The sequence below is a fragment of the Anopheles funestus genome, unplaced genomic scaffold (assembly GCF_943734845.2).
Source record: "Anopheles funestus unplaced genomic scaffold, idAnoFuneDA-416_04 scaffold_18_ctg1, whole genome shotgun sequence".
Classification (NCBI taxonomy): Eukaryota; Metazoa; Arthropoda; class Insecta; order Diptera; family Culicidae; genus Anopheles; species Anopheles funestus.
Genome location: NW_026045355.1, coordinates 1 through 22803, shown reverse-complemented (window position 1 = coordinate 22803; position 22803 = coordinate 1). Strand labels below are relative to the sequence as shown.

General features: G+C 43.9%; 1 long non-coding RNA gene across 1 annotated transcript; it reads left to right on the top strand.

Moving 5' to 3' along the window:
• Nucleotides 1–543: 543 nt before the first annotated feature.
• On the top strand, nt 544–16361 carry LOC125774528 (uncharacterized). The gene is made up of 4 exons (XR_007421010.1): nt 544–1130; nt 3021–3454; nt 5311–5450; nt 14953–16361. It is a non-coding gene; the product is annotated as an uncharacterized LOC125774528 (long non-coding RNA).
• The last annotated feature ends 6442 nt before the right edge of the window (nt 16362–22803 follow it).

Sequence of the window (22803 nt, the reverse complement as noted above, 5' to 3'; positions counted from 1 at the left end):
CTTGGCTAATGTGTCTTGGCTAATGTGTCTTGGCTAATGTGTCTTGGCTAAGATGTCTTGGCTAAGGTGTCATGGCTAAGGTGTCTAGGCTAAAGTGTATTGGTTAATGTGTCTTGGCTAAGGTGTCTTGGCTAAGATGTCGTGGCTAAGGAATTTTGGCTAATGTGTCTTGACTAATGTGTCTTGGCTAATGTGTCTTGGCTAATGTGTCTTGGCTAAGGTGTCTTGGCTAAGGTGTGTTGGCTAAGGTGTCTTGGCTAATGTGTCTTGGCTAATGTGTCTTGGCTAAGGTGTCTTGGTTAAGGTGTCTTGGCTAAGGTGTCTTGGCTAAGGTGTCTTGGCTAATGTGTCTTGGCTAATGTGTCTTGGCTAAGGTGTCTTGGCTAAGGTGTCTTGGCTAAGGTGTGTTGGCTAAGGTGTCTTGGCTAATGTGTCTTGGCTAAGGTGTCTTGGCTAAGGTGTCTTGGGTAATGTGTCTTCGCTAATGTGTCTTGGCTAATGTGTCTTGGCTAATGTGTCTTGGCTAATGTGTCTCGGCTAAGGTGTCTTGGCTAATGTGTCTTGGCTAATGTGTCTTGGCTAAGGTGTCTTGGCTAAGGTGTCTTGGCTAAGGTGTCTTGGCTTATGTGTCTTGGCTAAGGTGTCTTGGCTAATGTGTCTTGGCTAAGGTGTCTTGGCTAATGTGTCTTGGCTAATGTGTCTTGGCTAAGGTGTCTTCGCTAATGTGTCTTGGCTAAGGTGTCTTGGCTAATGTGTCTTGGCTAATGTGTCTTGGCTAAGGTGTCTTGGCTAAGGTGTCTTGGCTAAGGTGTCTCGACTAATGTGTCTTGGCTAAGGTGTCTTGGCTAATGTGTCTTGGCTAAGGTGTCTTGGCTAAGGTGTCTTGGCTAAGGTGTCTTGGCTAATGTGTCTTGGCTAATGTGTCTTGGCTAATGTGTCTTGGCTAAGGTGTCTTCGCTAATGTGTCTTGGCTAAGGTGTCTTGGCTAATGTGTCTTGGCTAATGTGTCTTGGCTAATGTGTCTTAACTAAGGTGTCTTCGCTAATGTGTCTTGGCTAAGGTGTCTTGGCTAAGGTGTCTTGGCTAAGGTGTCTTGGCTAATGTGTCTTGGCTAAGGTGTCTTCGCTAAGGTGTCTTCGCTAATGTGTCTTGGCTAAGGTGTCTTGGCTAAGGTGTCTTGGCTAAGGTGTCTTGGCTAAGGTGTCTTGGCTAATGTGTCTTGGTTAATGTGTCTTGGCTAATGTGTCTTGGCTAAGGTGTCTTCGCTAATGTGTCTTGGCTAAGGTGTCTTAGCTAATGTGTCTTGGCTAAGGTGTCTTGGCTTATGTGTCTTGGCTAAGGTGTCTTGGCTAAGGTGTCTTTACTAATGTGTCTTGGCTAATGTGTCTTGGCTAATGTGTCTTGGCTAAAGCGTCTTGGCTAATGTGTCTTGGCTAATGTGTCTTGGCTAAGGTGTCTTGGCTAATGTGTCTTGGCTAATGTGTCTTGGCTAAGGTGTCTTCGCTAATGTGTCTTGGCTAATGTGTCTTGGCTAATGTGTCTTGGCTAATGTGTCTTGGCTAAGGTGTCTTGGCTAAGGTGTCTTGGCTAAGGTGTCTTGGCTAATGTGTCTTGGCTAATGTGTCTTGGCTAATGTGTCTTGGCTAAGGTGTCTTGGCTAAGGTGTCTTGGCTAAGGTGTCTTGGCTAATGTGTCTTGGCTAAGGTGTCTTGGCTAATGTGTCTTGGCTAAGGTGTCTTGGCTAAGGTGTCTTGGCTAAGGTGTCTGGGCTAATGTGTCTTGGCTAATGTGTCTAGGCTAAAGTGTATTGGCTAATGTGTCTTGGCTAAGGTGTCTTGGCTAAGATGTTTTGGCTAAGGAGTCTTGGCTAATGTGTCTTGGCTAAGGTGTCTTGGCTAAGGTGTCTTGGCTAAGGTGTCTTGGCTAATGTGTCTTGGCTAATGTGTCTTGGCTAATGTGTCTTGGCCAATGTGTCTTGGCTAATGTGTCTTGGCTAATGTGTCTTGGCTAAGGTGTCTTGGCTAATGTGTCTTGGCTAAGGTGTCTTGGCTAAGGTGTCTTGGCTAAGGTGTCTTGGCTAAGGTGTGTTGGCTAAGGTGTATTGGCTAAGGTGTCTTGGCTAATGTGTCTTGGCTAATGTGTCTTGGCTAATGTGTCTTGGCTTATGTGTCTTGGCTAATGTGTCTTGGCTAAGGTGTCTTGGCTAAGGTGTCTTGGCTAAGGTGTCTTGGCTAATGTGTCTTGGCTAAGGTGTCTTGGCTAATGTGTCTTGGCTAAGGTGTCTTGGCTAATGTGTCTTGGCTAATGTGTCTTGGCTAAGGTGTCTTGGCTAATGTGTCTTGGCTAAGGTGTCTTGGCTAAGGTGTCTTGGCTAATGTGTCTTGGCTAATGTGTCTTGGCTAAGGTGTCTTGGCTAATGTGTCTTGGCTAAGGTGTCTTGGCTAATGTGTCTTGGCTAAGATGTCTTGGCTAAGGTGTCATGGCTAAGGTGTCTTGGCTAATGTGTCTTGGCTAATGTGTCTTGGCTAATGTGTCTTGGCTAATATGTCTAGGCTAAGGTGTCTTGGCTAATGTGTCTTGGCTTATGTGTCTTGGCTAATGTGTCTTGGCTAAGGTGTCTTGGCTAATGTGTCTTGGCTAATGTGTCTTGGCTAAGGTGTCTTGGCTAATGTGTCTTGGCTAATGTGTCTTGGCTAAGGTGTCTTCGCTAATGTGTCTTGGCTAAGGTGTCTTGGATAATGTGTCTTGGCTAATGTGTCTTGGCTAATGTGTCTTGGCTAAGGTGTCTTGGCTAAGGTGTCTTGGCTAATGTGTCTTGGCTAATGTGTCTTGGCTAATGTGTCTTGGCTAAGGTGTCTTGGCTAATGTGTCTTGGCTAAGGTGTCTTGGCTAATGTGTCTTGGCTAAGGTGTCTTGGCTAATGTAACTTGGCTAAGGTGTCTTGGCTAAGGTGTCTTGGCTAATGTGTCTTGGCTAATGTGTCTTGGCTAAGGTGTCTTGGCTAATGTGTCTTGGCTAAGGTGTCTTGGTTAAGGTGTCTTGGCTAATGTGTCTTGGCTAATGTGTCTTGGCTAAGGTGTCTTGGCCTAGATGTCTTGGCTAATGTGTCTTGGCTAAGGTGTCTTGGCTAAGGTGTCTTGGCTAATGTGTCTTGGCTAATGTGTCTTGGCTAATGTAACTTGGCTAAGGTGTCTTGGCTAAGGTGTCTTGGCTAAGGTGTCTTGGCTAATGTGTCTTGGCTAATGTGTCTTGGCTAAGGTGTCTTGGCTAATGTGTCTTGGCTAAGGTGTCTTGGCTAAGGTGTCTTGGCTAAGGTGTCTTGGCTAATGTGTCTTGGCTAAGGTGTCTTGGCTAATGTGTCTTGGCTAATGTGTCTTGGCTAATGTGTCTTGGCTAAGGTGTCTTGGCAAATGTGTCTTGGCTAATGTGTCTTGGCTAAGGTGTCTTGGCTAATGTGTCTTGGCTAATGTGTCTTGGCTAAGGTGTCTTGGCTAATGTGTCTTGGCTAATGTGTCTTGGCTAATGTGTCTTGGCTAAGGTGTCTTGGCTAAGGTGTCTTGGCTAAGGTGTCTTGGCTAATGTGTCTTGGCTAATGTGTCTTGGCTAATGTGTCTTGGCTAAGGTGTCTTCGCTAATGTGTCTTGGCTAAGGTGTCTTGGCTAATGTGTCTTGGCTAAGGTGTCTTGGCTAATGTGTCTTGGCTAAGGTGTCTTGGCTAAGGTGTCTTGGCTAATGTGTCTTGGCTAATGTGTCTTGGCTAATGTGTCTTGGCTAAGGTGTCTTGGCTAAGGTGTCTTGGCTAATGTGTCTTGGCTAATGTGTCTTGGCTAAGGTGTCTTTGCTAATGTGTCTCGGCTAATGTGTCTTAGATAATGTGTCTTGGCTAAGGTGTCTTGGCTAAGGTGTCTTGGCTAATGTGTCTTGGCTAATGTGTCTTGGCTAATGTGTCTTGGCTAAGGTGTCTTGGCTAATGTGTCTTGGCTAAGGTGTCTTGGCTAAGGTGTCTTGGCTAAGGTGTCTTGGCTAATGTGTCTTGGCTAAGGTGTCTTGGCTAAGGTGTCTTGGCTAAGGTGTCTTGGCTAATGTGTCTTGGCTAAGGTGTCTTGGCTAATGTGTCTTGGCTAAGGTGTCTTGGCTAAGGTGTCTTGGCTAATGTGTCTTGGCTAATGTGTCTTGGCTAAGGTGTCTTGGCTAAGGTGTCTCGGCTAATGAGTCTTGGCTAATGTGTCTTGGCTAAGGTGTCTTGGCTAAGGTGTCTTGGCTAAGGTGTCTTGGCTAAGGTGTCTTGGCTCATGTGTCTTGGCTAATGTGTCTTGGCTAAGGTGTCTTGGCTAATGTGTCTTGGCTAAGGTGTCTTGGCTAAGGTGTCTTGGCTAATGTGTCTTGGCTAATGTGTCTTGGCTAAGGTGTCTTGGATAAGGTGTCTTCGCTAATGTGTCTTGGCTAAGGTGTCTTGGCTAATGTGTCTTGGCTAAGGTGTCTTGGCTAATGTGTCTCGGCTAATGTGTCTTGGCTAAGGTGTCTTCGCTAATGTGTCTTGGCTAAGGTGTCTTGGCTAATGTGTCTTGGCTAAGGTGTCTTGGCTAATGTGTCTTGGCAAAGGTGTCTTGGCTAAGGTGTCTTGGCTAATGTGTCTTGGCTAAGGTGTCTTGGCTAAGGTGTCTTGGCTAAGGTGTCTTGGCTAATGTGTCTTGGCTAAGGTGTCTTGGCTAAGGTGTCTTGGCTAAGGTGTCTTGGCTAAGGTGTCTTCGCTAATGTGTCTTGGCTAAGGTGTCTTGGCTAAGGTGTCTTGGCTAAGGTGTCTTGGCTAATGTGTCTTGGCTAAGGTGTCTTGGCTAATGTGTCTTGGATAATGTGTCTTGGCTAAGGTGTCTTGGCTAAGGTGTCTTGGCTAAGGTGTCTTGGCTAAGGTGTCTTGGCTAAGGTGTCTTGGCTAATGTGTCTTGGCTAATGTGTCTTGGCTAATGTGTCTTGGCTAAGGTGTCTTCGCTAATGTGTCTTGGCTAAGGTGTCTTGGCTAATGTGTCTTGGCTAATGTGTCTTGGCTAAGGTGTCTTGGCTAATGTGTCTTGGCTAAGGTGTCTTGGCTAAGGTGTCTTGGTGTCTTCGCTAATGTGTCTTGGCTAAGGTGTCTTGGCTAATGTGTCTTCGCTAATGTGTCTTGGCTAAGGTGTCTTGGCTAATGTGTCTTGGCTAATGTGTCTTGGCTAATGTGTCTTGGCTAATGTGTCTTGGCTAAGGTGTCTTGGCTAAGGTGTCTTGGCTAAGATGTCTTGGCTAATGTGTCTTGGCTAATGTGTCTTGGCTAAGGTGTCTTGGCTAATGTGTCTTTACTAATGTGTCTTGGCTAATGTGTCTTGGCTAATGTGTCTCGGCTAATGTGTCTTGGCTAATGTGTCTTGGCTAATGTATCTTGGCTAATGTGTCTTGGCTAATGTGTCTTGGCTAATGTGTCTTGGCTAAGGTGTCTTGGCTAATGTGTCTTGGCTAAGGTGTCTTGGCTAAGGTGTCTTGGCTAAGGTGTCTTGGCTAAGGTGTCTTGGCTTATGTGTCTTGGCTAAGGTGTCTTGGCTAAGGTGTCTTTACTAATGTGTCTTGGCTAATGTGTCTTGGCTAATGTGTCTTGGCTAAAGCGTCTTGGCTAATGTGTCTTGGCTAATGTGTCTTGGCTAAGGTGTCTTGGCTAATGTGTCTTGGCTAATGTGTCTTGGCTAAGGTGTCTTGGCTAATGTGTCTTGGCTAATGTGTCTTGGCTAATGTGTCTTGGCTTATGTGTCTTGGCTAATGTGTCTTGGCTAAGGTGTCTTGGCTAAGGTGTCTTGGCTAAGGTGTCTTGGCTAATGTGTCTTGGCTAATGTGTCTTGGCTAAGGTGTCTTGGCTAAGGTGTCTTGGCTAAGGTGTCTTGGCTAAGGTGTCTTGGCTAATGTGTCTTGGCTAAGGTGTCTTGGCTAATGTGTCTTGGCTAAGGTGTCTTGGCTAAGGTGTCTTGGCTAAGGTGTCTGGGCTAATGTGTCTTGGCTAATGTGTCTAGGCTAAAGTGTATTGGCTAATGTGTCTTGGCTAAGGTGTCTTGGCTAAGATGTTTTGGCTAAGGAGTCTTGGCTAATGTGTCTTGGCTAAGGTGTCTTGGCTAAGGTGTCTTGGCTAAGGTGTCTTGGCTAATGTGTCTTGGCTAAGGTGTCTTGGCTAATGTGTCTTGGCTAATGTGTCTTGGCTAATGTGTCTTGGTTAATGTGTCTTGGCTAAGGTGTCTTGGCTAAGGTGTCTTGGCTAAGGTGTCTTGGCTAAGGTGTCTTGGCTAAGGTGTCTTGGCTAAGGTGTGTTGGCTAAGGTGTATTGGCTAAGGTGTCTTGGCTAATGTGTCTTGGCTAAGGTGTCTTGGCTAAGGTGTCTTGGCTAAGGTGTCTTGGCTAATGTGTCTTGGCTAAGGTGTCTTGGCTAATGTGTCTTGGATAATGTGTCTTGGCTAAGGTGTCTTGGCTAAGGTGTCTTGGCTAAGGTGTCTTGGCTAAGGTGTCTTGGCTAAGGTGTCTTGGCTAATGTGTCTTGGCTAATGTGTCTTGGCTAATGTGTCTTGGCTAAGGTGTCTTCGCTATTGTGTCTTGGCTAAGGTGTCTTGGCTAATGTGTCTTGGCTAATGTGTCTTGGCTAAGGTGTCTTGGCTAATGTGTCTTGGCTAAGGTGTCTTGGCTAAGGTGTCTTGGTGTCTTCGCTAATGTGTCTTGGCTAAGGTGTCTTGGCTAATGTGTCTTCGCTAATGTGTCTTGGCTAAGGTGTCTTGGCTAATGTGTCTTGGCTAATGTGTCTTGGCTAATGTGTCTTGGCTAATGTGTCTTGGCTAAGGTGTCTTGGCTAAGGTGTCTTGGCTAAGATGTCTTGGCTAATGTGTCTTGGCTAATGTGTCTTGGCTAAGGTGTCTTGGCTAATGTGTCTTTACTAATGTGTCTTGGCTAATGTGTCTTGGCTAATGTGTCTCGGCTAATGTGTCTTGGCTAATGTGTCTTGGCTAATGTATCTTGGCTAATGTGTCTTGGCTAATGTGTCTTGGCTAATGTGTCTTGGCTAAGGTGTCTTGGCTAATGTGTCTTGGCTAAGGTGTCTTGGCTAAGGTGTCTTGGCTAAGGTGTCTTGGCTAAGGTGTCTTGGCTTATGTGTCTTGGCTAAGGTGTCTTGGCTAAGGTGTCTTTACTAATGTGTCTTGGCTAATGTGTCTTGGCTAATGTGTCTTGGCTAAAGCGTCTTGGCTAATGTGTCTTGGCTAATGTGTCTTGGCTAAGGTGTCTTGGCTAATGTGTCTTGGCTAATGTGTCTTGGCTAAGGTGTCTTCGCTAATGTGTCTTGGCTAATGTGTCTTGGCTAATGTGTCTTGGCTTATGTGTCTTGGCTAATGTGTCTTGGCTAAGGTGTCTTGGCTAAGGTGTCTTGGCTAAGGTGTCTTGGCTAATGTGTCTTGGCTAATGTGTCTTGGCTAAGGTGTCTTGGCTAAGGTGTCTTGGCTAAGGTGTCTTGGCTAAGGTGTCTTGGCTAATGTGTCTTGGCTAAGGTGTCTTGGCTAATGTGTCTTGGCTAAGGTGTCTTGGCTAAGGTGTCTTGGCTAAGGTGTCTGGGCTAATGTGTCTGGGCTAATGTGTCTAGGCTAAAGTGTATTGGCTAATGTGTCTTGGCTAAGGTGTCTTGGCTAAGATGTTTTGGCTAAGGAGTCTTGGCTAATGTGTCTTGGCTAAGGTGTCTTGGCTAAGGTGTCTTGGCTAAGGTGTCTTGGCTAATGTGTCTTGGCTAAGGTGTCTTGGCTAATGTGTCTTGGCTAATGTGTCTTGGCTAATGTGTCTTGCTTAATGTGTCTTGGCTAAGGTGTCTTGGCTAAGGTGTCTTGGCTAAGGTGTCTGGGCTAATGTGTCTTGGCTAATGTGTCTAGGCTAAAGTGTATTGGCTAATGTGTCTTGGCTAAGGTGTCTTGGCTAAGATGTTTTGGCTAAGGAGTCTTGGCTAATGTGTCTTGGCTAAGGTGTCTTGGCTAAGGTGTCTTGGCTAAGGTGTCTTGGCTAATGTGTCTTGGCTAAGGTGTCTTGGCTAATGTGTCTTGGCTAATGTGTCTTGGCTAATGTGTCTTGGTTAATGTGTCTTGGCTAAGGTGTCTTGGCTAAGGTGTCTTGGCTAAGGTGTCTTGGCTAAGGTGTGTTGGCTAAGGTGTATTGGCTAAGGTGTCTTGGCTAATGTGTCTTGGCTAATGTGTCTTGGCTAATGTGTCTTGGCTTATGTGTCTTGGCTAATGTGTCTTGGCTAATGTGTCTTGGCTAAGGTGTCTTGGCTAATGTGTCTTGGCTAAGGTGTCTTGGCTAATGTGTCTTGGCTAATGTGTCTTGGCTAAGGTGTCTTGGCTAATGTGTCTTGGCTAAGGTGTCTTGGCTAAGGTGTCTTGGCTAAGGTGTCTTGGCTAATGTGTCTTGGCTAAGGTGTCTTGGCTAATGTGTCTTGGCTAATGTGTCTTGGCTAAGGTGTCTTGGCTAAGATGTCTTGGCTAAGGTGTCATGGCTAAGGTGTCTTGGCTAATGTGTCTTGGCTAATGTGTCTTGGCTAATGTGTCTTGGCTAAGATGTCTTGGCTAAGGTGTCTTGGCTAATGTGTCTTGGCTTATGTGTCTTGGCTAATGTGTCTTGGCTAAGGTGTCTTGGCTAAGGTGTCTTGGCTAATGTGTCTTGGCTAAGGTGTCTTGGCTAAGGTGTCTTGGCTAATGTGTCTTGGCTAATGTGTCTTGGCTAATGTGTCTTGGCTAAGGTGTCTTGGCTAAGGTGTCTTGGCTAATGTGTCTTGGCTAATGTGTCTTGGCTAAGGTGTCTTTGCTAATGTGTCTCGGCTAATGTGTCTTAGATAATGTGTCTTGGCTAAGGTGTCTTGGCTAAGGTGTCTTGGCTAATGTGTCTTGGCTAATGTGTCTTGGCTAATGTGTCTTGGCTAAGGTGTCTTGGCTAATGTGTCTTGGCTAAGGTGTCTTGGCTAAGGTGTCTTGGCTAAGGTGTCTTGGCTAATGTGTCTTGGCTAAGGTGTCTTGGCTAAGGTGTCTTGGCTAAGGTGTCTTGGCTAATGTGTCTTGGCTAAGGTGTCTTGGCTAATGTGTCTTGGCTAAGGTGTCTTGGCTAAGGTGTCTTGGCTAATGTGTCTTGGCTAATGTGTCTTGGCTAAGGTGTCTTGGCTAAGGTGTCTCGGCTAATGTGTCTTGGCTAATGTGTCTTGGCTAAGGTGTCTTGGCTAAGGTGTCTTGGCTAAGGTGTCTTGGCTAAGGTGTCTTGGCTCATGTGTCTTGGCTAATGTGTCTTGGCTAAGGTGTCTTGGCTAATGTGTCTTGGCTAAGGTGTCTTGGCTAAGGTGTCTTGGCTAATGTGTCTTGGCTAATGTGTCTTGGCTAAGGTGTCTTGGATAAGGTGTCTTCGCTAATGTGTCTTGGCTAAGGTGTCTTGGCTAATGTGTCTTGGCTAAGGTGTCTTGGCTAATGTGTCTTGGCTAATGTGTCTTGGCTAAGGTGTCTTCGCTAATGTGTCTTGGCTAAGGTGTCTTGGCTAATGTGTCTTGGCTAAGGTGTCTTGGCTAATGTGTCTTGGCAAAGGTGTCTTGGCTAAGGTGTCTTGGCTAATGTGTCTTGGCTAAGGTGTCTTGGCTAAGGTGTCTTGGCTAAGGTGTCTTGGCTAATGTGTCTTGGCTAAGGTGTCTTGGCTAAGGTGTCTTGGCTAAGGTGTCTTGGCTAAGGTGTCTTCGCTAATGTGTCTTGGCTAAGGTGTCTTGGCTAAGGTGTCTTGGCTAAGGTGTCTTGGCTAATGTGTCTTGGCTAAGGTGTCTTGGCTAATGTGTCTTGGATAATGTGTCTTGGCTAAGGTGTCTTGGCTAAGGTGTCTTGGCTAAGGTGTCTTGGCTAAGGTGTCTTGGCTAAGGTGTCTTGGCTAATGTGTCTTGGCTAATGTGTCTTGGCTAATGTGTCTTGGCTAAGGTGTCTTCGCTAATGTGTCTTGGCTAAGGTGTCTTGGCTAATGTGTCTTGGCTAATGTGTCTTGGCTAAGGTGTCTTGGCTAATGTGTCTTGGCTAAGGTGTCTTGGCTAAGGTGTCTTGGTGTCTTCGCTAATGTGTCTTGGCTAAGGTGTCTTGGCTAATGTGTCTTCGCTAATGTGTCTTGGCTAAGGTGTCTTGGCTAATGTGTCTTGGCTAATGTGTCTTGGCTAATGTGTCTTGGCTAATGTGTCTTGGCTAAGGTGTCTTGGCTAAGGTGTCTTGGCTAAGATGTCTTGGCTAATGTGTCTTGGCTAATGTGTCTTGGCTAAGGTGTCTTGGCTAATGTGTCTTTACTAATGTGTCTTGGCTAATGTGTCTTGGCTAATGTGTCTCGGCTAATGTGTCTTGGCTAATGTGTCTTGGCTAATGTATCTTGGCTAATGTGTCTTGGCTAATGTGTCTTGGCTAATGTGTCTTGGCTAAGGTGTCTTGGCTAATGTGTCTTGGCTAAGGTGTCTTGGCTAAGGTGTCTTGGCTAAGGTGTCTTGGCTAAGGTGTCTTGGCTTATGTGTCTTGGCTAAGGTGTCTTGGCTAAGGTGTCTTTACTAATGTGTCTTGGCTAATGTGTCTTGGCTAATGTGTCTTGGCTAAAGCGTCTTGGCTAATGTGTCTTGGCTAATGTGTCTTGGCTAAGGTGTCTTGGCTAATGTGTCTTGGCTAATGTGTCTTGGCTAAGGTGTCTTCGCTAATGTGTCTTGGCTAATGTGTCTTGGCTAATGTGTCTTGGCTTATGTGTCTTGGCTAATGTGTCTTGGCTAAGGTGTCTTGGCTAAGGTGTCTTGGCTAAGGTGTCTTGGCTAATGTGTCTTGGCTAATGTGTCTTGGCTAAGGTGTCTTGGCTAAGGTGTCTTGGCTAAGGTGTCTTGGCTAAGGTGTCTTGGCTAATGTGTCTTGGCTAAGGTGTCTTGGCTAATGTGTCTTGGCTAAGGTGTCTTGGCTAAGGTGTCTTGGCTAAGGTGTCTGGGCTAATGTGTCTTGGCTAATGTGTCTAGGCTAAAGTGTATTGGCTAATGTGTCTTGGCTAAGGTGTCTTGGCTAAGATGTTTTGGCTAAGGAGTCTTGGCTAATGTGTCTTGGCTAAGGTGTCTTGGCTAAGGTGTCTTGGCTAAGGTGTCTTGGCTAATGTGTCTTGGCTAAGGTGTCTTGGCTAATGTGTCTTGGCTAATGTGTCTTGGCTAATGTGTCTTGGTTAATGTGTCTTGGCTAAGGTGTCTTGGCTAAGGTGTCTTGGCTAAGGTGTCTTGGCTAAGGTGTCTTGGCTAAGGTGTCTTGGCTAAGGTGTGTTGGCTAAGGTGTATTGGCTAAGGTGTCTTGGCTAATGTGTCTTGGCTAATGTGTCTTGGCTAATGTGTCTTGGCTTATGTGTCTTGGCTAATGTGTCTTGGCTAAGGTGTCTTGGCTAAGGTGTCTTGGCTAAGGTGTCTTGGCTAATGTGTCTTGGCTAAGGTGTCTTGGCTAATGTGTCTTGGCTAAGGTGTCTTGGCTAATGTGTCTTGGCTAATGTGTCTTGGCTAAGGTGTCTTGGCTAATGTGTCTTGGCTAAGGTGTCTTGGCTAATGTGTCTTGGCTAAGGTGTCTTGGCTAATGTGTCTTGGCTAATGTGTCTTGGCTAAGGTGTCTTGGCTAAGATGTCTTGGCTAAGGTGTCATGGCTAAGGTGTCTTGGCTAATGTGTCTTGGCTAATGTGTCTTGGCTAATGTGTCTTGGCTAAGATGTCTTGGCTAAGGTGTCTTGGCTAATGTGTCTTGGCTTATGTGTCTTGGCTAATGTGTCTTGGCTAAGGTGTCTTGGCTAAGGTGTCTTGGCTAATGTGTCTTGGCTAAGGTGTCTTGGCTAATGTGTCTTGGCTAATGTGTCTTGGCTAAGGTGTCTTCGCTAATGTGTCTTGGCTAAGGTGTCTTGGATAATGTGTCTTGGCTAATGTGTCTTGGCTAATGTGTCTTGGCTAAGGTGTCTTGGCTAAGGTGTCTTGGCTAATGTGTCTTGGCTAATGTGTCTTGGCTAATGTGTCTTGGCTAAGGTGTCTTGGCTAATGTGTCTTGGCTAAGGTGTCTTGGCTAATGTGTCTTGGCTAAGGTGTCTTGGCTAATGTGTCTTGGCTAAGGTGTCTTGGCTAAGGTGTCTTGGCTAATGTGTCTTGGCTACTGTGTCTTGGCTAAGGTGTCTTGGCTAATGTGTCTTGGCTAAGGTGTCTTGGTTAAGGTGTCTTGGCTAATGTGTCTTGGCTAATGTGTCTTGGCTAAGGTGTCTTGGCTTAGATGTCTTGGCTAATGTGTCTTGGCTAAGGTGTCTTGGCTAAGGTGTCTTGGCTAATGTGTCTTGGCTAATGTGTCTTGGCTAATGTAACTTGGCTAATGTGTCTTGGCTAAGGTGTCTTGGCTAAGGTGTCTTGGCTAATGTGTCTTGGCTAAGGTGTCTTGGCTAATGTGTCTTGGCTAATGTGTCTTGGCTAATGTGTCTTGGCTAAGGTGTCTTGGCAAATGTGTCTTGGCTAATGTGTCTTGGCTAAGGTGTCTTGGCTAATGTGTCTTGGCTAAGGTGTCTTGGCTAATGTGTCTTGGCTAATGTGTCTTGGCTAATGTGTCTTGGCTAATGTGTCTTGGCTAATGTGTCTTGGCTAAGGTGTCTTGGCTAAGGTGTCTTGGCTAAGGTGTCTTGGCTAATGTGTCTTGGCTAATGTGTCTTGGCTAATGTGTCTTGGCTAAGGTGTCTTCGCTAATGTGTCTTGGCTAAGGTGTCTTGGCTAATGTGTCTTGGCTAAGGTGTCTTGGCTAATGTGTCTTGGCTAATGTGTCTTGGCTAATGTGTCTTGGCTAAGGTGTCTTGGCTAATGTGTCTTGGCTAAGGTGTCTTGGCTAATGTGTCTTGGCTAAGGTGTCTTGGCTAAGGTGTCTTGGCTAATGTGTCTTGGCTAATGTGTCTTGGCTAAGGTGTCTTTGCTAAGGTGTCTCGGCTAATGTGTCTTAGATAATGTGTCTTGGCTAAGGTGTCTTGGCTAAGGTGTCTTGGCTAATGTGTCTTGGCTAATGTGTCTTGGCTAATGTGTCTTGGCTAAGGTGTCTTGGCTAATGTGTCTTGGCTAAGGTGTCTTGGCTAAGGTGTCTTGGCTAAGGTGTCTTGGCTAAGGTGTCTTGGCTAATGTGTCTTGGCTAAGGTGTCTTGGCTAAGGTGTCTTGGCTAATGTGTCTTGGCTAATGTGTCTTGGCTAAGGTGTCTTGGCTAATGTGTCTTGGCTAAGGTGTCTTGGCTAAGGTGTCTTGGCTAATGTGTCTTGGCTAATGTGTCTTGGCTAAGGTGTCTTGGCTAAGGTGTCTCGGCTAATGTGTCTTGGCTAATGTGTCTTGGCTAAGGTGTCTTGGCTAAGGTGTCTTGGCTAAGGTGTCTTGGCTAATGTGTCTTGGCTAATGTGTCTTGGCTAATGTGTCTTGGCTTATGTGTCTTGGCTAATGTGTCTTGGCTATGGTGTCTTGGCTAAGGTGTCTTGGCTAATGTGTCTTGGCTAATGTGTCTTGGCTAAGGTGTCTTGGATAAGGTGTCTTCGCTAATGTGTCTTGGCTAAGGTGTCTTGGCTAATGTGTCTTGGCTAATGTGTCTAAGCTAATGTGTCTTGGCTAATGTGTCTTGGCTAAGGTGTCTTCGCTAATGTGTCTTGGCTAAGGTGTCTTGGCTAATGTGTCTTGGCTAAGGTGTCTTGGCTAATGTGTCTTGGCAAAGGTGTCTTGGCTAAGGTGTCTTGGCTAATGTGTCTTGGCTAAGGTGTCTTGGCTAAGGTGTCTTGGCTAAGGTGTCTTGGCTAATGTGTCTTGGCTAATGTGTCTTGGCTAATGTGTCTTGGCTAATGTGTCTTGGCTAAGGTGTCTTCGCTAATGTGTCTTGGCTAAGGTGTCTTGGCTAAGGTGTCTTGGCTAAGGTGTCTTGGCTAATGTGTCTTGGCTAAGGTGTCTTGGCTAATGTGTCTTGGATAATGTGTCTTGGCTAAGGTGTCTTGGCTAAGGTGTCTTGGCTAAGGTGTCTTGGCTAAGGTGTCTTGGCTAAGGTGTCTTGGCTAATGTGTCTTGGCTAATGTGTCTTGGCTAATGTGTCTTGGCTAAGGTGTCTTCGCTAATGTGTCTTGGCTAAGGTGTCTTGGCTAATGTGTCTTGGCTAATGTGTCTTGGCTAAGGTGTCTTGGCTAATGTGTCTTGGCTAAGGTGTCTTGGCTAAGGTGTCTTGGTGTCTTCGCTAATGTGTCTTGGCTAAGGTGTCTTGGCTAATGTGTCTTCGCTAATGTGTCTTAGCTAAGGTGTCTTGGCTAATGTGTCTTGGCTAATGTGTCTTGGCTAATGTGTCTTGGCTAAGGTGTCTTGGCTAAGGTGTCTTGGCTAAGATGTCTTGGCTAATGTGTCTTGGCTAATGTGTCTTGGCTAATGTGTCTCGGCTAATGTGTCTTGGCTAATGTGTCTTGGCTAAGGTGTCTTGGCTAAGGTGTCTTGGCTAATGTGTCTTGGCTAAGGTGTCTTGGCTAATGTGTCTTGGCTAATGTGTCTTGGCTAAGGTGTCTTGGCTAAGGTGTCTTGGCTAATGTGTCTTGGCTAAGGTGTCTTGGCTAATGTGTCTTGGCTAATGTGTCTTGGCTAATGTGTCTTGGCTAAGGTGTCTTCGCTAATGTGTCTTGGCTAAGGTGTCTTGGCTAAGGTGTCTTGGCTAATGTGTCTTGGCTAATGTGTCTTGGCTAATGTGTCTTGGATAATGTGTCTTGGCTAAGGTGTCTTGGCTAAGGTGTCTTGGCTAAGGTGTCTTGGCTAAGGTGTCTTGGCTAATGTGTCTTGGCTAATGTGTCTTGGCTAATGTGTCTTGGCTAAGGTGTCTTCGCTAATGTGTCTTGGCTAAGGTGTCTTGGCTAATGTGTCTTGGCTAATGTGTCTTGGCTAAGGTGTCTTGGCTAATGTGTCTTGGCTAATGTGTCTTGGCTTAGGTGTCTTGGCTAATGTGTCTTGGCTAAGGTGTCTTCGCTAATGTGTCTTGGCTAAGGTGTCTTGGCTAATGTGTCTTGGCTAATGTGTCTTGGCTAATGTGTCTTGGCTAATGTGTCTTGGCTAAGGTGTCTTCGCTAATGTGTCTTGGCTAAGGTGTCTTGGCTAATGTGTCTTGGCTAAGGTGTCTTGGCTAATGTGTCTTGGCTAAGGTGTCTTGGCTAAGGTGTCTTGGCTAAGGTGTCTTGGCTAAGGTGTCTTGGCTAATGTGTCTTGGCTAATGTGTCTTGGCTAATTTGTCTTGGCTAAGGTGTCTTGGCTAAGGTGTCTTGGCTAATGTGTCTTGGCTAATGTTTCTTGGCTAATGTGTCTTGGCTAAGGTGTCTTCGCTAATGTGTCTTGGCTAAGGTGTCTTGGCTAAGGTGTCTTGGCTAATGTGTCTCGGCTAATGTGTCTTGGCTAATGTGTCTTGGCTAATGTGTCTTGGCTAAGGTGTCTTGGCTAAGGTGTCTTGGCTAATGTGTCTTGGCTAATGTGTCTCGGCTAATGTGTCTTGGCTAAAGTGTCTTGGCTAATGTGTCTTGGCTAATGTGTCTTCGCTAATGTGTCTTGGCTAAGGTGTCTTGGCTAAGGTGTCTTGGCTAATGTGTCTCGGCTAATGTGTCTTGGCTAATGTGTCTTGGCTAATGTGTCTTGGCTAATGTGTCTTGGCTAAGGTGTCTTGGCTAATGTGTCTTGGCTAATGTGTCTTGGCTAATGTGTCTTGGCTAAAGAGTCTTGGCTAAGGTGTCTTGGCTAAGGTGTCTTGGCTAAGGTGTCTTGGCTAAGGTGTCTTGGCTAATGTGTCTTGGCTAATGTGTCTTGGCTAATGTGTCTTGGCTAAGGTGTCTTGGCTAAGGTGTCTTGGCTAAGGTGTCTTGGCTAATGTGTCTTGGCTAATGTTTCTTGGCTAATGTGTCTTGGCTAAGGTGTCTTCGCTAATGTGTCTTGGCTAAGGTGTCTTGGCCAAGGTGTCTTGGCTAATGTGTCTCGGCTAATGTGTCTTGGCTAATGTGTCTTGGCTAATGTGTCTTGGCTAATGTGTCTTGGCTAAGGTGTCTTGGCTAATGTGTCTTGGCTAATGTGTCTTGGCTAATGTGTCTTGGCTAAAGTGTCTTGGCTAAGGTGTCTTGGCTAAGGTGTCTTGGCTAAGGTGTCTTGGCTAAGGTGTCTTGGCTAATGTGTCTTGGCTAATGTGTCTTGGCTAATGTGTCTTGGCTAAGGTGTCTTCGCTAATGTGTCTTGGCTAATGTGTCTTGGCTAAGGTGTCTTGGCTAATGTGTCTTGGTTAATGTGTCTTGGCTAAGGTGTCTTGGCTAATGTGTCTTGGCTAAGGTGTCTCGGCTAATGTGTCTTGGCTAATGTGTCTTGGCTAAGGTGTCTTGGCTAAGGAGTCTTGGCTAAGGTGTCTTGGCTAATGTGTCTTGGCTAATGTTCCTTGGCTAATGTGTCTTGGCTAAGGTGTCTTCGCTAATGTGTCTTGGCTAAGGTGTCTTGGCTAAGGTGTCTTGGCTAATGTGTCTCGGCTAATGTGTCTTGGCTAATGTGTCTTGGCTAATGTGTCTTGGCTAATGTGTCTTGGCTAAGGTGTCTTGGCTAAGGTGTCTTGGCTAATGTGTCTTGGCTAATGTGTCTCGGCTAATGTGTCTTGGCTAAAGTGTCTTGGCTAAGGTGTCTTGGCTAAGGTGTCTTGGCTAATGTGTCTTGGCTAAGGTGTCTTGGTTAAGGTGTCTCGGCTAATGTGTCTTGGCTAATGTGTCTTGGCTAAGGTGTCTTGGCTAAGGTGTCTTGGCTAAGGTGTCTTGGCTAATGTGTCTTGGCTAATGTGTCTTGGCTAAGGTGTCTTGGCTAAGGTGTCTTGGCTAATGTGTCTTGGCTAATGTGTCTTGGCTAAGGTGTCTTGGCTAATGTGTCTCGGCTAATGTGTCTTGGCTAATGTGTCTTGGCTAATGTGTCTTGGCTAAGGTGTCTTTGGCAAAGGTGTCTTGGCTAAGGTGTCTCGGCTAATGTGTCTTGGCTAAGGTGTCTTGACTAAGGTGTCTTGGCTAATGTGTCTTGGCTAAGGTGTCTTGGCTAATGTGTCTTGGCTAAGGTGTCTTGGCTAAGGTGTCTTGGCTAAGGTGTCTTGGCTAATGTGTTTTGGCTAATGTGTCTTGGCTAAGGTGTCTTGGCTAAGGTGTCTTGGCTAATGTGTCTTGGCTAAGGTGTCTTGGCTATGGTGTCTTGGCTAAGGTGTCTTGGCTAATGTGTCTTGGCTAAGGTGTCTTGGTTAATATGTCTTGGTTAATGTGGCTTGGCTAATGTGTCTTGGCTAATGTGTCTTGGCTAAGGTGTCTCGGCTAATGTGTCTTGGCTAATGTGTCTTGGCTAAGGTGTCTTGGCTAAGGTGTCTTGGCTAATGTGTCTTGGCTAAGGTGTCTTGGCTAAGGTGTCTTGGCTAATGTGTCTTGGCTAATGTGTCTTGGCTAAGGTGTCTTGGCTAAGGTGTCTTGGCTAATGTGTCTTGGCTAATGTGTCTTGGCTAATGTGTCTTGGTTAATGTGTCTTGGCTAATGTGTCTTGGCTAATGTGTCTTGGCTAAGGTGTCTTGGCTAATGCGTCTTGGCTAATGTGCCTTGGCTAATGTGTCTTGGCTAAGGTGTCTTGGCTAAGGTGTCTTGGCTAAGGTGTCTTGGCTAATGTGTCTTGGCTAATGTGTCTTGGCTAATGTGTCTTGGCTAAGGTGTCTTGGCTAATGTGTCTTGGCTAATGTGTCTTGGCTAAGGTGTCTTGGCTAATGTGTCTTGGCTAATGTGTCTTGGCTAAGGTGTCTTGGCTAATGTATCTTGGCTAATGTGTCTTGGCTAATGTGTCTTTTCTAATGTGTCTTGGCTAAGGTGTCTTGGCTAATGTGTCTTGGCTAAGGTGTCTTGGCTAAGGTGTCTTGGCTAAGGTGTCTTGGCTAAGGTGTCTTGGCTAATGTGTCTTGGCTATTGTGTCTTGGCTAATGTGTCATGGCTAAGGTGTCTTGGCTAATGTGTCTTGGCTAATGTGTCTTGGCTAATGTGCCTTGGCTAATGTGTCTTGGCTAAGGTGTCTTGGCTAAGGTGTCTTGGCTAGTGTATCTTGGCTTATGTGTCTTGGCTAAGGTGTCTTGGCTAAGTTGGTAGTATCTTCATGGTTTTGGTCAAAGTTGATGGTGTCGGTCAAAGTTGATGGTTGTGGTCAAAGTTGTTAGAATTTTATTGGATTTCTTCAAAGTTGATGGTTTCAGTTAAAGTTGGTAGAATCTTGATGGTTTCGGTCAAAGTTGATGGTTGTGGTCAAAGTTGTTAGAATCTGATTGGATTTTTTCAAAGTTGATGGTTTCGGTTAAAGTTGGTAGAATCTTGATGGTTTCGGTCAAAAATGGTAGAAACTTGATGGTTTTGGTCAAAGTTGATGGTTTTGGTCAAAGTTGGTAGAAACTTGTTGGATTTGGTCAAAGTTGATGGTTTCGGTCAAAGTTGGTAGAATCTTGATGGTTTTGGTCAAAGTTGATGGTTTCGGTCAAAGTTGGTAAAATCTTGATGGTTTTGGTCAAAGTAGATGGTTTCGGTCAAAGTTGGTAAAATCTTGATGGTTTTGGTCAAAGTTGATGGTTTCGGTCAAAGTTGATGGTTGTGGTCAAAGTTGTTAGAATCTTATTGGATTTCTTCAAAGTGGTTGGTTTCGGTTAAAGTTGGTAGAATCTTGATGGTTTCGGTCAAAAATGGTAGAAACTTGATGGTTTCGGTCAAAGTTGGTAGATACTTGATGGTTTAAGTCAAAAAGGATGGTTTCGGTCAAAGTTGGTAGAAGCTTGATGGTTTCGGTCAAAGTTGATGGTTTCGGTTAAAGTTGGTAGAAACTTGTTGGTTTTGGTCAAAGTTGGTAGAATCTTGTTCGATTTGGTCAAAGTTGATGGTTTTGGTCAAAGTTGGTAGAAACTTGATGGTTTCGGTCAAAGTTGGTAGAAACTTGATGAATTTGGTCAAAGTTGGTAGAATCTTGTTGGATTTGGTCAAAGTTGATGGTTTTGGTCAAAGTTGGTAGAAACTTGATGGTTTCGGTCAAAGATAGTAGAATCTTTATGGTTTTGGTCAAAATTGGTAGAATCTTGATGGTTTTGGTCAAAGTTGATGGTTTCGGTCAAAGTTGGTAAAATCTTGATGGTTTTGGTCAAAGTAGATGGTTTCGGTCAAAGTTGATGGTTGTGGTCAAAGTTGTTAGAATCTCTTTGGATTTCTTGAAAGTTGATATTTTCGGTTAAAGTTGGTAGAATCTTGATGGTTTTGGTCAAAAATGGTAGAATCTTGATGGTTTTGGTCAAAGTTGGTAGAAACATGATGGATTTGGTCAAAGTTGATGGTTTCGGTCAAAGTTGATGGTTTCGGTCAAAGTTGATGGTTGTGGTCAAAGTTGTTACAATCTTATTGGATTTCTTCAAAGTGGATGGTTTCGGTTAAAGTTGGTAGAAACTTGATGGTTTTGGTCAAAGTTGATGGTTTCGGTCAAAGTTGATGGTTGTGGTCAAAGTTGTTAGAATCTTTTTGGACTTCTTCAAAGTGGATGGTATCGGTTAAAGTTGGTAGAATCTTGATGGTTTCGGTCAATAATGGTAGAAACTTGATGAATTTGGTCAAAGTTGGTAGAAACTTGATGGTTTTGGTCAAAGTTGATGGTTTCAGTTAAAGTTGGTAGAAACTTGATGAATTTGGTCAATGTGGAATGTTTCGTTAAAAGTTGGTAGAAACTTGATGAATTTGGTCAAAGTTGATTATTTTGGTCAAATTTGGTAGAATCTTGATGGTTTTGGTCAAAGTGAATGGTTTCGTTCAAAGATAGTAGAATCTTTATGGTTTTGGTCAAAGTTGGTAGAATCTTGTTGGTTTTGGTCAAAGTTGATGGTTTCGGTCAAAGTTTTTAGATACTTGATGAATTTGGTCAAAGTTGGTAGAATCTTGTTAGATTTGGTCACAGTTGATGAGTTTGGTCAAAGTTGGTAGAAACTTGATGGTTTCGGTCAAAGTGGATGGTTTCGGTCAAAGATAGTAGAATCTTTATGGTTTTGGTCAAAGTTGGTAGAAGCTTGATGGTTTCGGTCAAAGTTGATGGTTTCGGTCAAAGTTGTTAGAATCTTGTTGGATTTGGTCAAAGTTGATGGTTTCGGTTAAAGTTGGTAGAAACTTGTTGGTTTTGGTCAAAGTTGGTAGAATCTTGTTGGATTTGGTCAAAGTTGATGGTTTCGGTCAAAGTTGGTAGAAACTTGATGGTTTCGGTCAAAGTTGATGGTTTTGGTCAAAGATAGTAGAATCTTTATGGTTTTGGTCAAAGTTGGTAGAAACTTGATGGTTTTGGTCAAAGTTGATTGTTTCGGTCAAAGTTGGTAGAAACTTGATGGTTTTGGTCAAAGTTGATTGTTTCAGTTAAAGTTGGTAAAAACTTGATGAATTTGGTCAAAGTGGATTGTTTCGGTCAAAGTTGGTAGAAACTTGATGAATTTGGTCAAAGTTGGTAGAATCTTGTTGGATTTGGTCAAAGTTGATTATCTTGGTCAAAGTTGGTAGAATCTTGATGGTTTTGGTCAAAGTGACTGGTTTCATTCAAAGATAGTAGAATCTTTATGGTTTTGGTCAAAGTTGGTAGAATCTTGATGGTTTTGGTCAAAGTTGATGGTTTCGGTCAAAGTTGGTAGATACTTGATGAATTTGGTCAAAGTTGGTAGAATCTTGTTAGATTTGGTCAAAGTTGATGGTTTTGGTCAAAGTTGGTAGAAACTTGATGGTTTCGGTCAAAGTGGATGGTTTCGGTCAAAGTTAGTAGAATCTTGATGGTTTTGGTCAAAGTTGGTAGAAACTTGATGGTTTCGGTCAAAGTTGGTAGAAACTTGATGGTTTTGGTCAAAGTGGATGGTTTCGTTCAAAGATAGTAGAATCTTTATGGTTTTGGTCAAAGTTGGTAGAATCTTTATGGTTTTGGTCAAAGTTGATGGTTTCGGTCAAAGTAGGTAGAAACATGATGAATATGGTCAAAGTTGGTAGAATCTTGTTAGATTTGGTCAAAGGTGATGGTTTCGGTCAAAGTTGGTAGAAACTTGATGGTTTCGGTCAAAGTAAATGGTTTTGGTCAAAGTTGGTAGAATCTTGATGGTTTTGGTCAAAGTTGGTAGAAACTTGATGGTTTTGGTCAAAGTTGATGGTTTCGGTCAAAGTTGGTAGAAACTTGATGGTTTTGGTCAAAGTGGATGGTTTCGTTCAAAGATAGTAGAATCTTTATGGTTTTGGTCAAAGTTGGTAGAATCTTGATGGTTTCGGTCAAAGTTGATGGTTTCGGTCAAAGTTGGTAGAATCTTGTTGGATTTGGTCAATGTTGTTGGTTTTGGTCAATGTTGGTAGAAACTTGATGATTTTTGTCAAAGTGGATGGTTTCGGTCAAAGTTGCTAGAAACTTGATGAATTGGGTCAAAGTTGGTAGAATTTTATTAGATTTGGTCAAAGTTGATGATTTTGGTCAAAGTTGGTAGAACCTTACTTTATTTCTTCAAAGTGAATGGTTTCGGTCAAAGTTGGTAGAAACTTGATGGTTTTGGTCAAAGTTGATGGTTTCGGTCAAAGTTGGTAGAAACTTGATGAATTTGGTCAAAGTTGGTAGAATCTTGTTAGATTTGGTCAAAGTTGATGATTTTGGTCAAAGTTGGTAGAAACTTGATGGTTTCGGTCAAAGTTGATGGTTTTGGTCAAAGTTGGTAGAAATTTGATGGTTTTGGTCAAAGTTGGTAGAATCTTGTTAGATTTGGTCAAACTTGATGATTTTGGTCAAAGTTGGTAGAAACTTGTTGGTTTTAGTCAAAGTTGATGGTTCCGGTGAAAGTTGGTAGAAACTTGTTGGTTTTGGTCAAAGTTGGTAGAATCTTAATGGTTTTGGTCAAAGTTGGTAGAATCTTGGTTGTTTTGGTCAAAGTTGATGGTTTCGGTCAAAGTTGGTAGAAATTTGATGGTTTTGGTCAAAGTTGGTAGAATCTTGTTAGATTTGGTCAAACTTGATTATTTTGGTCAAAGTTTTTAGAAACTTGTTGGTTTCGGTCAAAGTTGATGGTTCCGGTCAAAGTTGGTAGAAACTTGTTGGTTTTGGTCAAAGTTAGTAGAATCTTTATGGTTTCGGTCAAAGTTGGTAGAAACTTGATGAATTTGGTCAAAGTTGGTAGAATCTTGTTGGATTTGGTCAAAGTTGATGGTTTCGGTCAAAGTTGGTAGAAACTTGATGGTTTTGGTCAAAGTTGGTAGAAACTTGATGGTTTTGGTCAAAGTTTATGGTTTCGGTCAAAGTTGGTAAAATCATGATGGTTTCGGTCAAAGTTGATAGAAACTTGATGGTTTTGGTCAAAGTTTATGGTTTCGGTCAAAGTTGGTAAAATCATGATGGTTTCGGTCAAAGTTGGTAGATACTTGATGGTTTAAGTCAAAAAGGATGGTTTCGGTCAAAGTTGGTAGAAGCTAAATGGTTTCGGTCAAAGTTGTTGGTTCCGGTTTAAGTTTGTAGAAACTTGTTGGTTTTGTTCAAAGTTGGTAGAATCTTGTTCGATTTGGTCAAAGTTGATGGTTTCGGTCAAAGTTGGTAGAAACTTGATGGTTTCGGTCAAAGTTGGTAGAAACTTGATGAATTTGGTCAAAGTTGGTAGAATCTTGTTGGATTTGGTCAAAGTTGATGGTTTTGGTCAAAGTTGGTAGAAACTTGATGGTTTTGGTCAAAGTTGATGGTTTCGGTCAAAGTTG